Here is a 15,386-nt window from a genome sequence, read left to right as displayed (position 1 = left end):
TGATGGTTATTGATGGAGTAACTCATTCTTCTTATTGAGATTTTTGTAGCTTTAATGATTATTCATCCATAATTTTGCTAGATATCTTTTTTTTTACAATTTATGTTTACTTCTCTTTTAATATTATTTTTTATTTAGATTTCAATTTCATAATCAATAAGCTACTTTTAAAAAACTGAGACATTTTCAAATTGATGTATGTTCAAATAGTTTATGTTATTGACGTATATCATGAAGAAGACTCTTGAATTTGATAGGATATGGGAGAAAGAGTCAATAAGAACTCGAAATATTATGTACTAATTTTGTATTTATTTTTTAATCTACATTATTATTTATCAACGTCTTATGAAGAACACATACATTGTATTTTTTCCTTCTCTATTTTTTCTGTGTTTTTTTCGTCTCTATTAGACATCTTAATTTAGTTTTCTATGAAGTCGTAAGTCTAAATACTTGTTTGATCTCAAAATAGTCATTTGTGACTTTATTAAAAGTTTGCTAACTATTAACCAAAGTTTAAAAGTTATAGTAGATTGCTTAAAAAGAATTAATTTGAAACATCAAAATGTGCCCCTCATTGGTGTTTTATGGTTATATTATTAAAGATTTATTTATAATTTTTGTATTATATTATTCATTGCATGTTGTTTACACACTATATTTTTCATTGCATTTTAGTGATTCTAACATATCTAGGAACACACGTGCAAAACACGTGTCCAGAAACTAGTATATATATATATATATATATATATATATATATATATATATATATATATATAAATAAAAGGATTTTACTTAAACTCCTCGCATAGGTAGCACTACATAGTCTTCTACTTTTATTTCACATATATATACCATGCACAATATAGTCTTAATAGGGATGTCTCATGTTAAACCATCTAAACGGAATATAATAATATCGGCATAGCCCTTAATCACATGTATAAATGTCACTTAGGGCTTATAACAATATCTTGAAACAACAAGAGTGAAATGATTGTCTTTAGACTATAACAATGAAACATAGGTAGAGTGAGAGAAAGACATCATCCTCGGAACTTGAGGACATACCCACAATTGGAGAAAATGATCCAAGCCTTCCTTGCAAATGGGTCACAAACCCTTCAATGACCGGAACCTAAAATGTTTGGAAAAAAAGAGATTTAGGGGTTAGCACATCACTTGTACTAAGTATCGAAACATATTCTCCTACAATATAAAAAACATGCTAAAAAGGAACATATGATAAAACCACGCCAAGTTACTTTGAAAATCGTTATGCACAACCAAAGAGCGCAATAATCATATATTCCTTATGATACAAGCATACTCAACACAAGACCAACATACTCAAGTATAAGCAAGTCCACATGTGTAATAGCATAGTTGAATACATAACCAACCCAACTCCAACGTCAAGATATAACAACCAAGCATGTAGAAGAGTTCATAACCTTACCATACATACAAGACTATTACTCATAACCCAACATCAAGTCCACAAGAGCAATGACCAAGTAAAGCCTCATAATCATACTTAACCAAGTAAACCCAACAAAAGAAGGAATCATCATCATATCTAGCAACATAGACCAATAGCATGTTCATAAGTGAAACTAACCTAATATAAGGTCATTAACATGTAACTTCAATATATGCATATCATTTACTTTATAACACATAAGAACAACCTCCCAAGACTTCCCTCAAGGACAATAGTGCAATGTATTGGTAGAGTTCCATACTCCTACCTAGACTAAGTCAAACCCCTTGGGTCACCGTAGTTAGTGTTCACATCATTACTTCATTTTACTTTCGAAAATACTTGCCTTAACCGACGTAGACCACACGAGATAAATGTAGAATCCGGTGTCATCAAACTCTACACCGAAAGAAGGTGGACTACTTGCCAAGGTAGTACCAAAACATGAACATAACATTCTAGGTGGATCCACTAGCTAGTATTCCTATGGGGGAAACATAGTTCAAAAACTAGGACATATACTTGGGACCCTCTTAACATAGTGAACCTACCTTCCCACCTTGGGAATGAATACTCCTCACTTCTCGAGTAGTTTAACAAATCAAGTCTTATATATTAGTGGTTCAAATATGATATACATTATCAATTAAAGAAATATCAATGATCAATTTAAGGAGATTTATATATTAAATTTGATATTGATTAATTTTAGTATATTTAAATTATTATTTTATTTTAACAGTATCGACTTAACGATGTCGATATTTATTAAATATTTTGCATAGGCTCGTGCACTGATTTACGTTCAATAATCCCAGGGGCTTCATCTAAGTAGAGTGCGAGATGGTCCTGCCCTCCTATTTGATTCAGGCAGTCGTCTGAAAGTGCTCACTAGGCTTCAAAGCCCATATGCTTAACACAGGGAATTTAAAATATAGATAATTATTTTAAATGATACTGACATCTGATGGTCAGTAAATTAACACTTATTTTAAAAAATGATAATCTCTAAACCCTGAGCCATCTCTTTCACTTCTAAACCTCTCACTCATCTCTCACGTTACGCCCATCCCCACCCATCCCGACCCACCCCCGCTCGGTGCCCACCCCCACCCAACCTAATCGGCGCGGCCTCGATCGATAGCGAGTCGCGCCACCATTTTCGTTACTATTTCTCAATATAATTGACAATACTTATTTACAAATATGACTAGAATTTTAAAGTGGACTATTTTTATAATTATAGAAACAACGTCTTACAAATGTGGTCTTATAGTTCCCCTAACATTTTCACCAAAATACTGTTTTCCCTCTCACATATTTAACTCTCCCTCCAACTATCAATGAGCAAAAAATATTTTTAAAAATTAACTCTCAAATTTCTTTACCCAAAGCACTCACAAAACACTCTCCACGTAACCTTTCAGAAAATTCTTATAATTGACTGCTCACAATTAGTACCTAAATTATTTATGAAATTAGTATCTACTTCTTTGAGAAATCACTACTTAAATTATCTATCCGATTTACAAAATAAGACGATGGACATCTGTTTCATCAGATCTGAAGGAATTTTGTAGGAATGTAGTTCATCTTGTAATAGTTTCTATCATTTAAGATCTAGATTTACTGAATGTAGAGAAACCAAACAATTTTTCTTGAGCAACTAAAAGGAACCAGCTAGCATCTAGGTTTATTGCGTGGGATTTGATGTTTTTGTCTTGCTGATAATATTTGGGTTGATTTTTGGTTCTTTACTGATGGCTTATTAGTTGTTCAACATTGTAAGGAAGTTTATGCCATTTATGCACTGATGCAAAATTGGAAATTTTATTATATTTGTTGCTTTATTCAGTTGATGTTTGCTGAAGAAATCTTAAATTATTTCAAAAAGGATTGACTTCTATCAAAAAGTAAAAGTGTAGAACAAATAATTTTCTTCTAGATTAAATCTTTTGGCATAACATTTTCCTTAGGGCTGTTGTTATTGAGAAGAATCCTAATGCCACCTCCATCTGGTTTCTCTTTTTCTTGACTTTGCGTTTTCGTCAACTTTAATTTGTAGTTCTATCCAGGTGAGCTTGCTTTTCACATGTATAGATTTTTTTCCTTGATTCTATTTTTGTTACTTGATTTTGCATTATTTGTTGTTTTTCTTGTATTCTACATCAAACAAACCTAATGCCACCTCCATCTGGTTTCTCTTTTTCTGGACTTTGCATTTTCGCGGACTTTGTAGCTCTATCTAGATGAGCTTACTTTTCACTTGTATTGATTTTGATTCCTTTATTCTATTTCTTTTACTTGATTTTGGAATATTTGATGTTTTTCTTGTATTCCACAATTTTTTGGACCTCTTGACTCCTCGTATTTTTGCCTTTTCCCCATCTTCTTAACTCCTCTTTGTCTTAACTTTGGTTTTTTGTTCTTACTAAGCATCTGTTGCTCTCACGAGAATTAATTTATATAGCAGTAATTTCATAAAAAAAGATTATAATTTTGTAGGTCTTAACTAATAGTTCTGTATATTTATATCGACTCTAAAGAGCAATAGTCAATTTGCTCTACAGTGCAGAGGTCGATAATTCAAGAACTCAAATACTCTACCACCATTATTCCTAGGAGCTTCCAAGTAGACATTAGTTTTCATTTCCAGCATTTTTTTTTCATTTGAAAAAACTTTCCTGTAGCTGCAATGCTTCTTTAGGTCTACATGCATGCAACACATATTCATAAATCAGTAATCCTTTACTATACAGAGTCTCAAAATTATCCTTCAATCATATAGTGTTTGTTTAAATTTATATGTTCCCTCTGCACATTTATTCACCAACAACCTTTATGCAAATCTAAATACATAGATAAGGTAAGAATCTTGGGTCGTTTTGGTTGTTTATTAATCTTCTTAAGTTTGTAATCATGTACCAAAAAGTATTTTTTTGGGTGTGTTTTCTTTATTATGAGAGACTGTTTTTGAACCCCATGATATTGGATAAGCAAAATTTGAAGAAAAAAATAAAATTCATAGCCTCTGTTCTTGATCCTGATTTGTTTAATACATGATTTATGTATAAGCTTTTTCATGTTCTCATTGTTTTATTCTTTGTAACTCTGGGCTTAACAGAGTAATTTCTTTTTGATGACCCTCGGGTCGAATCAGCTTGCACAAAGCTTGACTAATTCCACAGAGTATGTGACTTGGACAGGGGAATAAATCACCTCAAGAAGTTTATTTTATGATTTTTTTACGAGGGGTTTTACCAAAAATAGGGAAATGTTTAACTGCATGTCTCTGACATCATAGCATACTTTTTCTGGATAAGTTTTTTATAACCTTGATGTTTCTTCAATTGTTTATAGTGAAGTATATATATATACATATATCTTTTGGTACATATTTTATAGATATTGTCATTGAGCTTGTAGGTTAGCACAAAAGTACAGGCTGGTACAGTTGAAAGTGCACCATCATTGTGATTGACAAAAGGTGCCTTGATAATAAAGTGAAAGGTATTGACTTCACCAGAATTTGGATTTTCAGGTTTAACCTTTAAGTTCTTACTCTTGAAAGTCGGTTCAAATTTTATTGAATTTCCTGTAATTGTACTGTTTTTTCACATAGATTTAGGTTGTGCATTTAAATTACTGGTTCAGTCTGGGAACAAGGCTGATCCCTTCTGTTGACTGTTGATTGCACTAATGACATATTGTTAAAATAAGTTATGAGTAGTTTTGTCTTATTATGAGAAATACCATAATAGAAGAAGTTGTCACTCTTATACTTAAAACCTATCTTCCCTGGTCAATATCATCATACATGTTCTCACTATGTATCTATTCTTGTCGAAAGATCAGGTTACAAGTAACATTTGGAGGGAAACATGGCTAGCATCGAAGATATTATTCCGTCATCTGTGCTCAATCTTTTGGTGATATAATGTAGGCAGTCCATTTTGGTTAGCAGTGCAATTTTGTATTGATGTCTATATATATGCAGGAATATGTACATCTAAAAAAGGTGAAAATTCAGCCTCATTGACATGAAATTATTTCTCTGGGCCTAACAAGAATAGTATATTACATACTGATTTGACCCTAGAGACCTTTACCTCTTCTTTTGAATGTATTATAATCTCCGTAACCTTTTTTTTGGTGCCAACTTAGCTAATAATGCCTTGATTGAGAGCAATCCAACATGATAAGCATGTCATCTTGCAATTTAATCTTCAAAAATTCTCTTTTCCGTCACTGATGGATGCATCCACATGGATTGGCACATTAGAAGTTGTTCTTGACTTTTTGAATCCATGGAATTCAAATGCTTTAAGAGGAATGGTGTGGCAGACTTTTCGTGAAAGGTATGTCTTACAATAGAGTATAACATGTTGAGTATATGATGCAATGCTTAATTCTGTAGTTATCTAATCTAAGACTTTAAGCTTATTCGAGAGACTGCACTTTTATATAGTTGATTATGTCTCCAAGTTGACCCTTCATAAAAAAAATGTGGCTAAGTACACAATGTAACATCTATACTGATTATATCCTCAAGGTGGTTTCTTAATTATTTTGAACTTCTTCCTCATGAAGTTTGTCATTCCCAGCTGCTCCAAAATGTAGCTTCCTTTCGCTACTGCTACTAGTTTATTATATATTTAGAAGTGTTGAGTAATGTCTGATGTATGACTCCAGTTCGAAAGGTAATCAGAAGAGGAGCTATCCTCTCTGTATGAATGTTTTACACTGGAAATATTCAAGGCTGGTTGTGATCTGCTGCAGCTTTTTGATGAAGTTATGAAGTTGCCATGGAGGAATACTATTAGCAGTGATCCACTTCATGAATAGTTTAGAGTCCACCTCTAAAATGATCTTCATGTATCGATGTTGCATACACCAGTTAACTCCATGTATGACTTGTTGTGTCTCAGCCTGGTTGTTGGTACCAATGTCAAGGGGAACAACAAATGCATACACCAACTTTCCTTGGTGATCTCTTAAAATTCCACCTCCACCGATCTTGCCTGAATTATTGAGAGCACTCCCATCTGTATTTAGCTTGTAAATACCGTTGCAAACTCTTTCCTAATGAACTAGTATAAATTTAGTTTCATGACTACAATTTTCCACCATAAAGATAAGATCATTCCAATTGTGTGACCTCTGGATAAAGAGGAAAACAATGTTGAAAATTTGAAGGATATTTTTGCAGATTAGGAACTTCACTCTCCTCATATTGGATTGTTTGGCACCATATTTTATTACGCATTTGTTTTTCCACGAGTTCCAATATATAACGATGGGAAGGGCCTGATTTATGAGCTTGTGAGCCTATTTTCATGTTGCATATTACCCCACTTCATAAGAAGATTTCATAGAGGTAGAGGGGTATGAATAAATCCCAGTGAAGCTGAGTAGAATCCCATATTGCTAGCGAAATTCCCAGAAACCAGAATGTGTCTTCCAATGTATAAGGTACGTCGTAGTGATTTCTTTGTGGGTGAAGCAAGTAACCTCCTTGGAATCGGAGCATCGTATGGGATCATGAAGTGACTTTTATCTCGATTCACTAGCTGGTCAGAAACAACTTCATAAGTAGAGACTGTTTTCATGATGAGTTGAATAGAGTTGCCCATTACCTTTTTTTTTTTTGAATGCATTCAATTTTATGGAATTTAATGATAGTAGATATCCTTAGGCAATCGTTTTCTAAGTATTGGTTGGACAAGACATGTTTCTCGAAGTTTATTTGGAATATATAACTTTGATTTATTTATTAGCTAATTTTGTGGTTTAGATAACTTAAATATTTAATTATGTGATTATTGAATATTTGCAAATAAAAATTATTATTCTTACAAATGAAAAATTGCGGGTACAAAAATTCTATGGAACATTTCCACACTTCAAAGGTCTTTCTCAAGGTACGTCCAATAAGAAAAATTACACTTTAAAAATGTTGTTCTCGATGAGATAAAATGCAACACTTTTTAATTGTCACTATTAAAAAAGCAAAGACCACACCTTTAAGTGTAGTATAATCGAACAATAGGTGGTGCTAATGAATTACTACAAAGCATGTCTTTTATACCTCTTTGGCCACACTTGTTAAGTGTAGCTACTACGGTGACATTAGGCCACCACCTTAAAAGTGTTGCTTAAAGTCCAAAAGTGTAGCTTTTTATCATAAGCAACACTTTTTGCTAGTTTAGGTTACACTTTACTGGGATAGTCGTAGGCCTAAAATGAAGTAGTTATAACCATCTTTACTGGACGTCAAGAACTGCCAACACATAATACCAATTATTTTATAATTGCAACTTCTGTTAAGATAATTGTTTAATTTTAGTATGTTTTAATGTTGAAACTTTGTATTTATAGAGTTTTACTGCTTGTACAAGTTTATGTAGTATTATTTGAGTTGCATTGAGTCATCTTCCTTCAACAACATTTTCGGAGTACGCGTGAAATTAGTCTATGACTTTTGACGCCTTTTCACTAATTTCTCAAAACATTTTATCCGAACCATTGTCTCTACTGTCCTGTGTTGATAGATGATTTTCAGGAACTCTATTCATTGACATAAAACCATTAGCTACACTTTTAAATTTTTTTTGAAGAGTAATACCTCCTTAGTATAAGAAATACAAGTATGATCCTCTTGCGCTATGCCTTGTTGTATTTATATAGATAATGACATTTCGAATTGAGTTTCCTCTGTACTTGTTGGACCATAAAATATCTCCCCATCTTTGGCATTGGCATTAACATCACCTTCACAACAATCACAAATGAACAAATTGTGATTTCAGCAACACCACATCTTCGTCTTGCAATCTGGCTCATCCAATTTACTTCAGTTTCCCAGTCTTGTATTTTTCTTCTATGCTCCAACAATTGTAGCATACAACTCCATATGTTCTTGGTCAACGAATAAATGCGAGAATGTTTCTAAGTGTTGGCTACCAAAGACACAATCAGGGAGGACAGTGATTCCAAATTTCTACAATCTCTCAATTGTTTCTAGCTTTCGGTATAGCCAACAATAGATTGAATTTAACTAGGATGTATCTTTTGATGTAAATAAAGATGTTTCCAAGCTTCTTTGAGATGAACGGGCATTAAATTTACATACATCTTCTGGATTGAAAATGTGTCCCCATGTTGGGCTTTAACAAGTTGTTGAATTTTCCCATGACATCCTAGTCTGTTTATTAACCGTGTATTATTTTTGTCTTGAAAAAAAAGTGGATTGTTGGGCCATAAGTGCATTACTATAGCAGTAGACAAGGAGTATTGTTCTCTACAATGATTGTTACCAGTTATCTACGAGCGCATTTATCGAAGTGATCCTTCAAGAAAAAACTATAATTTTAATGTTTCTCTTGGCATGTTGAGATGTTTCATGTATTGGTGTGTTTTGAATTAGTTTGAGGAAGGGGATAAAGATATAGTAAGGAGTCAACAATACAAGTACCACATGCACAAGGAAGAAGCCTATAACTTTTATATTGTATTAAATATACCGTTACTATTGTCTTAGTTAGATGATTTAATCTTGGAGTTATGAGTTTCTAGAGAAAGTAGAACTCCTTGATATTTTGCGTATGAAACTCATTCCTATTATGTATGTTGTTACGTTGTACCGTTTATCTCCCTTTTTTGGTTGTCATAGTAGGCGATGGAATTCGAATCTGCAGTGCTGTTAAAAATCAAAAGCAACTTTATATGCTTTATGAGGAGGATATAATCACAACTAGGACCTCTATTTCATATCAAAATCTATGTGGTCACAATTAGTTTTGACTTTTTAGTATCGCTGCCACTACAAATGGCAGGTGTAACACTTCGAAAATTCAAGACGTATTATAGAGACTAACATAAGTATCCTAAGGTTTAGACACTGTTTTAAGGTCCATTTTAGTGAATATAGGTCATTTAGGAAGTCTAGAATCCAAAACATCCAAGAACGTCCATGACGTCCGAAAACTAGTTCAAGGAGATACTAGCGTGTCTTAGCCTATTTTACTAGCTTTTAGAAGTCGAAAATTCATGAAATTTGATGGAAGGGTGTCTAAAATGTGTATAAGTTAGTTCATGGTCAAAAGTCCAGGTACGACTCCCCAAGGACCAACCAAGGTCCCTTGAAGAGGACCCTTGCATGTTGGGGTCAAAGACTGCCTGGGCAGTGTGACCAACGACATGCAGTCGACAATCCGTGTGTCAATCTGTGGGGTCTTCAATTGCCTTGTTGATGAATAATTAGAAATTTTCCTCAAGACGTACTGAAACGACAGACCAACAAGACGGAGGGCCCTGTGGCCGTCGTCTCATAGATGGACCGTCGATCTGGGTCTCGTCTATGAGGGGTCTAATTTGCTGCACGTTTTAAGTTAGTTCCAATAAATTAATTAAGGGGTTAGGTCGTTAGTTAGGGGTCAAGGTAAGCCTAATTAAGTTAATTAAAATCCCATATAAAGACTCCAACCCCATTAGACTAATCAAAACTCTCATAACTCACAAACCCAAAGTCTCTTCCTTCTCTCTTCTTTTCTCTCTCTAGTGAAGAACTCCATTGAAGACCAATCTAAGGGAGGGTTTATGGGCTGCAAAGAGTAACGTTTCACCATCAATATTCATCAATTAAAAAGGTATGGGATCTAATTCACCTTTGATACCTCTTTCCTCAAAGGGTTCCATCAAATTGATTTCAAAAGTTGGGGTTTTAAATGGGTTTCATCAATCTCGCAATTGACGTTATGAATTGAATTGTTTATGATTTCTTTTGGATAATATGAACATATTAACATGTACTCTTACCTAATTGTTATATATCTTGATGGTTTGGTCTAGTTTGTAGAAGATGACCGTTACCCCTTAACCCTAGGTTATGAACTTGATATGAATTATGTTATATTGGTTCAATTGACTTGGTTGAATTATTACTAGATGATGTTGTTATACTAATAATGAATGAATTAGAGTGAATTGTAGTCCTTTCATGCTAGTTTTTGAGAAGTAATCTAGGTTATAAAGTATGTTGTAAGTTTGACCGAAGTATCTTGTCTTAAGCTATGATCTAGTATTGAATTGTGATGTAGCAATTCTTTTAGCCTTGTTATCATATTGGTCATTGAAATATGATGATTTTATAACCTAATTGGGTTTAATTAAGGGTTGATCGTAAGACTTTGATGATGAATTATGAAGGGGACTTGGTAAGTCTTATGATCCCTATCCTTTACTTCAAATTATAGTTAATTGTGATTAAGTCATGATGTTATATTGGAGTATGCCTTGTATTAGGATTGATAGGGTAGTATGATGTTGAATTGAAATGTGTTGACTACGGTTTGTGAGGTGTTGGCTAAGATGTAAAGGGTATAAGTATGATGAATGATTTACCAATAAGCCTTATCATGAAATGAAAATGTTAATGTCCTAACCTCACATATATGAATTGTAATTAAAGGACAATACTCATGCAATTCTAATTGAGACATAATGATGATGAATACACAAGAGGTTGGACCCTATGACCTACAATAGACTATGATGATTAATAAGGACATTGAAGACATTTCAAAAGGGACTTAGCTTAGCACCAAGTGAACTTGACAATGGAAGGTGATGGCTTTCCATAGAGGAAGATCGCCCTATAGTTCCACATGTGATGTTGACTCCCCAATGAGGGATATTCATCCAATGGATTCCCATGAGAGGAGGCCCCAATTGCCAAGTGGTATGTAGATGGATTATACCTATCTCTTAGTTCTCGAACTATGTTTCCCCCATAGGAAGACTAGCTAGTGGATCCATCAAGAATGCTACGTTTATGTTTGGTTTTACTTTGTCTATTAGACCACTTTTCTTCGTTGTAAGGTTTTACAACACCGAATTCCACACTTAGCTCTTATGGTCTATGTCGGTTAAGACAAGTGTTACCTAAACTAAAATAAAGTAATGAAGTACTCCATATGATCCTCAAAAAACCATCACCTAACATAGGGACGTCTACTAGTTCAATTTAGCTAGTTTTTGGACATCAAGGCCTTTTTTAATGCTATGGCCTCAACACTTCTCCAAGAGGTTATTTACACTTATTTAGGTCTAAAATCGTCATTACTAAACATATAAGGATCTAGTATAGGTCATTGAATTTCCGGGGTGTGTCAATACTCCCCCTTTAGGAACATTCGTCCCCGAATGACACTCTAGACCTTTATAAGAGGAAGAGACTCAAGACTAGCAGCCCAATCAACAAAAATATGAAAAAATGAGTCACAACTCATTGGAGGAATCACTCACTCCTTTCAACATATAATGATAGCAACAATACATTGTAACTTAACTCATAACATACCATATACTCAAGTTCAACTTTTTCATATCATATAAGGAGGAACTATCTTCTCCATTTCAATATGAGCTCTTTTTGAACATCAAGAGTTTTACATGATGATTACTTATCATAAAAACATCAAGAATGCTTAATTAAATTTTCATGAATACATATAGAACAACACATACTTAAGTGAAAGCTAACCATAAGAAACATGTTTCATGAAAACTCAACATTAGGCATGAATCTCTTCTACAATATGCACATATTCATAATAATAATAATAATATAAGGAATTAATAACCTTAACCTTGTCTAGGAGTTAGAGGGTAAAAGGTTAGGTTAGCGAGACTTCATGTCGGCCTCATCCTTCCATGTAGCTCCCTCAACAAGGTGGTTCCTCCATAAAACTTTTACGGAGGCAACCTCCTTATATCTCAATTTCTTAACTTGGCGGTCCAAGATTTCAACCCATGCCTCTTCATAAGAAAGGTCTTCTTGTACCTCTAAACCTTCTAGAGGGAGAATGAAAACCTGATCACCAATACAGTTCTTAAGCATAGAAACGTGGAACACCGGATGAATCATGACCATCTCATTTGGAAACTTCAATTCAGAGGCAACACTCCCTACTTGCTTCAAAATTTCATACGACTCCACATGACGAGTACCAAGATTCCCCTTCTTTCTAAACCTCATCACCCCTTTCATGGGTGAAATTTTCAAGTAGACCCAATCTCCTACTTCGAGTTCAAGGTCCCTCTATCTATTGTTGGTATAAAACTTTTGTCGACTTTGAGCCATTTTTAGTCTATCTCTTATAACCCGAACTTTCTTGAGGGATTCATAAGCAAAATTGGTACCAATAAGAGCAAACTCACCTACCTCATACCACCCAACCAGGGATGTACACCTCCTCCCATAAAGTGCCTTGAAGGGTGCCATAGAGATATTCAAATGAAAACTATTGTTGTAGGATAACTCTATCAAAGGTAGGTGTTCATCCCAATTATCTTTGAAGTCAATAATGCACGCCCTCAACATATCGTCTAGGGTTTGAATAGTGTGTTTCGCTTGACCATTCGTCTTTGGATGAAAGTCGGTGCTAAGTTTCACTTTTGTACCAATCCCACTTTGGAAAGCCTTCCAAAACTGGAAGTTAAATTGGGTGCCTCTATCCAAAATGATGGATAAAGGGGCTCAATTTAGCTTCACTATTTCCTTGAGGTACAATTTGACATAATCTTTCACTGAATAAGTGACTTTTACAGGAAGAAAGTGTGCCAACTTAGGGCCCGTTTGGATGGGCTTAATAAAAGCAGCTTTAAAAAAGTACTTTTAAAAGTGCTGAAACTTATTTTTAAAATAAGCAGTTATGCGTTTGGATAAAAATGCTGAAGTTGTTATGTCAAACGTGAAAAGGGAAAAATGGAAGAAAGAAATGTTAGGGTTATATGGGTAATTTGGAGATTGTATAAAAATATTAAGCACAAAAAGATAAAAATGTGGTCAACTTAAAATAGCTTATAAGCTAAAAAAAAAAAGCACCCCTACCCCAGCTTTTAACTTTTGGCTTAAAATAAGTTTTTTTTAACTTAAAATAAGCTGTTTTGAGTATTGCCAAACAACTAAATAAGTCAAAAACCAGCTTTTAAGTCAGTTTGATCAGCTTTTAAGCTGAGCCAAACAGGCTCTTAGTCAATTTATCCACATTGACCCATATTGAGTCATGTTTCCTTTGAGTACGAGTCAACCCAACTATGAAGTCCATGTTAATATCCTCCAACTTCCATGTGGGGATATCTATAGTTTGAGTTAAGCCACGTGGACTTTGGTGTTCTACCTTTTCTAGTTGGTAATTCGTACACTAGGAAACAAAATCTGTTATCCCTTTTCATACCGGGCCACCAATAAGTTTCTCGTAAGTCGTGGTACATCTTTGTGGCTCCCGGGTGAATGGAATATCGGTATCCATGAGCCTCTTCCATGATCAATTCCCTCAATCCATCCACATTCGGTACACACAATCTTCATTGGTGCGTAAGCACCCATCTTCTCCTTGAGAGAAGGACTCATTATATTTACTAAGGACTGTTTCCTTCAAGTACATCAATAGAGGATCAAGGTTTTGCTTGGATTTCACCCCTACCACTAAAGACGACTTGGAGTTGTGGAAAATGATGAAACAACCTTTTGGAGAGTCTTCTAGTCGGACACCTAAACGAGCCAACCAATAAACCTCTTTTACTAAGTCTTTCTTATCATCAACCACGTGAGTGACACTATCCATGGACACTCTACTCAAGGCATCCGCTACTACATTTGCTTTTCTGGGATGGTAAATAACACTCATGTCGTAGTCTTTTTAAAGTTCTAACCATCTTCTATGATGTAGGTTCAAATGTTTTTGGGTAAACACATATTGTAATCTCTCGTATCAGTGAATACATTATGTACACCATAAAGATAATGTCCCAAAATTTTCAATGTTAATACCACGACCAAAAGTTTAAGTCATGAGTTCAATAATTCTTTTCATGAGGCTTGAATTGCCTACAGACATACGCTATTACTTTTCCATGCTGCATAAGCACACATCCTAGACTCACTCGGGAGATATCATAGTAAACCATAAAACCATCAGTACCCTCTGGTAAAGTCAATATCGAAGTGGAGGTGAGTCTATCTTTCAATAATTGGAAACTCTCTTCACATGGTTCCGACCATTCAAACTTGGATTTCTTTTGGGTCAACGCCGTTAATGGAAATGTGATGGACAAAAACCCTCAACAAACCTCCTATAGTAAATGGCCAACCCTAATAAACTTTGGATGTTTGTAGGATTTAAAGGTCTTGGCCAATTCTTGACCACTTCCGTCTTCCTTGGATCAACCTCTACCCCTTCACTAGAAACGCAACCGACCTCAACCATAATTCACATTTACTAAATTTAGCAAAAAAGTTGTTATCTTTGAGAATTTGCCGAACTATCCTCAAATGGCTCATATGATCATCCTTACTCCTCGAGTATATCAAAATATCATCAATGAAGAAAGTCGCAAACAAATCAAGATACTTTCTTGAAACTTGATTCATCAGGTCCATGAAAGCCGTCGGGGCATTAGTTAGACCAAATGACATCACTAGGAATTCAAAGTGACCGTATGTTGTTCGGAATGCCATTTTTGGAATATCAACCTCCCTCACTCTAAGTTGATGATAAGCCGATCTCAAGTCAATCTTCAAAAGTAACTCGCTCCTTGGAGTTGATCAAACAAGTCATCACTCCTAGAGAGTGAGTACTTATTATTTAGAGTGACTTAGTTCAATTGACGACAATCGATGCACATTCGCAAAGACCCATACTTTTTCTTCACAAACAATATCGGGGCACCCTATGGATTTATGCTTGGTTGAATAAAAACCTTTATCTAGCAAATCTTTGAGTTGGGGCTTTAGTTCTTTCAACTCGGCCGGGGCCATCCGATAAGGAGGGATTGAAATAGGTTGCGTATCCGGCAATAAATCAATGCTGAAGTCAATCACCCGTTCGAGAGA

General features: G+C 34.7%; 1 long non-coding RNA gene across 3 annotated transcripts; it reads left to right on the top strand.

Moving 5' to 3' along the window:
* The first annotated feature begins 2,925 nt into the window (after positions 1–2,925).
* LOC104646117 (uncharacterized) lies at positions 2,926–6,706 on the top strand. Of its 3 annotated transcripts, none has more exons than XR_011219987.1 (5): positions 3,354–3,564; positions 4,916–4,999; positions 5,345–5,507; positions 5,654–5,847; positions 6,269–6,706. It is a non-coding gene; the product is annotated as an uncharacterized lncRNA (long non-coding RNA). The 3 variants fall into 3 exon arrangements; XR_011219986.1 differs by having other exon boundaries at positions 3,357–3,564; positions 6,182–6,706; XR_011219988.1 differs by lacking the exons at positions 3,354–3,564; positions 6,269–6,706 and adding an exon at positions 2,926–3,273 and having other exon boundaries at positions 5,654–6,074.
* Positions 6,707–15,386: the final 8,680 nt, after the last annotated feature.

This window comes from Solanum lycopersicum, chromosome 3 (assembly GCF_036512215.1).
Source record: "Solanum lycopersicum chromosome 3, SLM_r2.1".
In the NCBI taxonomy this organism is placed as follows: Eukaryota; Viridiplantae; Streptophyta; class Magnoliopsida; order Solanales; family Solanaceae; genus Solanum; species Solanum lycopersicum.
The sequence above is the reverse complement of the archived record's forward strand: the minus strand, read 5'-3'. Positions and strand labels throughout refer to the sequence as shown.